Source organism: Lupinus angustifolius, chromosome LG10, assembly GCF_001865875.1.
Source record: "Lupinus angustifolius cultivar Tanjil chromosome LG10, LupAngTanjil_v1.0, whole genome shotgun sequence".
In the NCBI taxonomy this organism is placed as follows: domain Eukaryota; kingdom Viridiplantae; phylum Streptophyta; class Magnoliopsida; order Fabales; family Fabaceae; genus Lupinus; species Lupinus angustifolius.
In genome coordinates this window covers 12,071,489-12,074,857 of record NC_032018.1, presented here as the reverse complement: position 1 = coordinate 12,074,857, position 3,369 = coordinate 12,071,489, and positions in this window count along the sequence as shown.

Genomic DNA, 3,369 nt, shown 5'->3' with positions numbered 1-3,369 from the left:
GATGAGGATGAGGATGAGGATAAGGATAGGATGAGGAAGAGGAAGAGGATGAGGATAGGATGAGGATGAGGACATGGATCGGATGAGAACGATGATAGGATGAGGATGAGGAGGAGCATGAGGATGAGGATGAGGATAAGATAAGGAAGAGGATGAGGATAGGATGAGGATGAGGATGAGGATGAGGGTAGGATGAGGATGAGGATTTGCACGTGGATAGAAATGAGGATGAGGACATGGATAGGAAGAGGATGACGATGAGGATAGGATGAGGATGAGGATTAGGAAAGGAAATGATGAGGAAGAGGATGAGGATGAGGAGGAGGAGGAGGATGAAGATGAGGATGAGGATGAGGATGAGGATGAGGATGAGGATGAGGATGAGGATGAGGATGAGGATGACTAAGAGGACAAGGATGAGGATGAGGATAAGGATGAGGATAAGAATAGGATGAGGATGAGGATGAGGGTAAGATGAGGATGAGGATAAGGGTAGAATGAGGATGAGGGTAAGGATAGGATGACGATGAGGATGAGGATAGGATGAGGATGAGGAAGAGTATATGACGAGGATTAGGATGAGGATGAGGATTAGGATATGATGAGGATGAGGACGTGGATAGGATGAGAATAGGAGGAGGATAAGAAGGAGGGTAAGATGAGGATGAGGATGAGGACGAGGATAGGATGAGGAAGAGGAAGAGGAATAGGATGGGATGAGGATAGAATGAGGATGAGAATTAGGATAGGATGACGATGGGGATAAGGATGACGATGGGGATATGGACAACGATGAGGATAGGATGAGGATGAGAATGAGGATAGGATAAGGATGAGGACATGGATAGGATGAGGACGATGATAGGATGAGGATGAGGAGGAGGATGAGGATGAGGATGAGGATGAGGATAAGATAAGGATGAGGATGAGGATAGGATGAGGATGAGGATGAGGATTTGGACGTGGATAGAATGAGGGTGAGGACATGGATAAGGAAGAGGATGAGGATGAGGAGGAGGAGGAGGATGAAGATGAGGACGTGAAGGAGGATGAGGGTAGGATGATGACGAGAATGAGGATGAGGATGAGGAAGAGGATGCGGATGAGGATGAGGGATGAGGGTAGGATGAGGATGAGGATGAGGATAAGGGTAGAATGAGGATGAGGGTAAGGATAGGATGACGATGAGGATGAGGATAGGATGAGGATGAGGAAGAGTATAGGATGAGGATTAGGATAGAATGAGGTTAGGATGAGGATGGGGATGCGGGTAGGATGAGGATGAGGATGAGGATAGGATGAGGATGAGGATGAGGACGTGGATAGGATGAGGATAGGAAGAGGATAAGTGGTAGGGTAAGTGGAGGATGAGGATGAGGATAGGTTGCGGATGAGGACGAGGATAGGATGAGGAAGAGGAAGAGGAAGAGGAATAGGATGGGATGAGGACAGAATGAGGATGAGAATTAGGATAGGATGACGATGGGGATAAGGACGACGATGGGGATATGGACAACGATGAGGATAGGATGAGGATGAGGATAGGATGAGGATGAGAATAGGATGAGGAGGAGGACGTGTATAAGATGAGGATAGGATGAGGATGAGGACGAGGATAGGATGAGGATGAGGATCAGGATGAGGAAATGGATAAGATGAGGAAGAGGACGAGAATAGGATGAGGATGAGGACGAGGATAGGATGAGGTTGAGGATCAGGATGAGGACGTGGATAGGATGATGAGGATGAGGACGAGGATAGGATGAGGATGAGGTTGAGGATGAGGTTGAGGTTGTGGATAAGGATGAAGATAGGATGAGGAAAAGGACGAGGATGATGATGAGGGTAGGATGAGGATGAGGATGAGGATGAGGAAGAGGACGAGTACGATGATAGGATGAGGTAGAGGATGAGGATGACGATGAGGATGAGGACGAGGATAGCATGAGGATAGGATGAGGAGGCGGATGATGATTAGGATAGGATGATGATGGGTATAAGGCTATGGATGAAGATGAAGATGACGATAGGATAAGGAGGACGATGATAAGGATGAGGATAGGATGAGGAGGAGGAGTAGGAGGAGGATGAGGATAGGATGAGGTTGAGGTTGAGGATGAGGATAAAGATGGGGATGAGGACAAGGATGAGGATAGGATGAGGATGAGGATGAGGATGAGGATTGGATGAGGACGAGGACGAAGATAGAATGAGGATGATAATGAGGAAGAGGCGGAGGATGAGAATATGATGAGGATGAGGACGAGGATATGATGAGAAAGAGGATCAGGATAGGATGAGGAAGAGGATGAGGATGAGGATTAGGATGAGGATAGGATGAGCATGAGCATGAGGATGGGGATTAGGATGCGGATGGACATGATAATGAGGATGATGATGAGGATGCGAATGCGGATGAGGATGCGGATGAGGATGAGGATGCGGATGAGGATGAGGATGCAGATAAGGATAGGATGAGGAGGATGAGGATGAGGAGGTTGAGGAGGAGGTTGAGGATGGGATGAGGATGAGGATGAGGATGAGGATGAGGATGAGGATAGGATGAGGAGAATTAAGATGAGGATGAGGATGAGGATGAGGATAGGATGAGGGTGAGGAAGAGGATGAGGATGAGGATAGAATGAGGATGAGGACGAGGATATGATGAGGAAGAGGAAGAGGAAGAGGATGAGTGTAGGAGGACGAGGATGAGGATGGGGATGAGGATAGGATGAGGATGAGGAGGAGGATGAGGATGAGGATTGTAGGAGGTTGAGGATAAGGTTGAGGAGGAGGACGAGGATAGGATGTGGATGAGGGGGAGGATGAGGTTGAGGATGAGGACGAGGATGAATATAGGATGAGGATGAGGACGTGGATAAGATTAGGATGAGGATAAGGATGATGACGAGGATAGGATGAGGATGACGATGAGGATGAAGCTGAGGATAGGATGAGGATTAGGATGAGGATGAGGATTAGGATGAGGATGAGGATGAGGATAGGATGAGGATGAGGAGGAGGATAGGATGTGGATGAGGGGGTTGATGACGTTGAGGATGAGGATGAGGACAGGATGAGGATGAGGATAAGGATAGGATGAGCATGAGGACGAGCTTAGGATGAGGAAGAGGAAGAGGATGAGGATGACGAAGAGGATAGGAAAAGGATGAGGATGATGAAGAGGATAGGAAGAGGATGAGGAATGAGGATAAGATGAGTAACAGGACGAGGATAGGAAGTGGATGAGAGGGAGGATGAGGTTGAGGATGATGATGAGTATGAGGATGAGGACGAGGATAGGATGAGGATGAGGACGAGGATAGGATGAGGATGAGGATATGATGAGGATGAGGATAGAATGAGGAT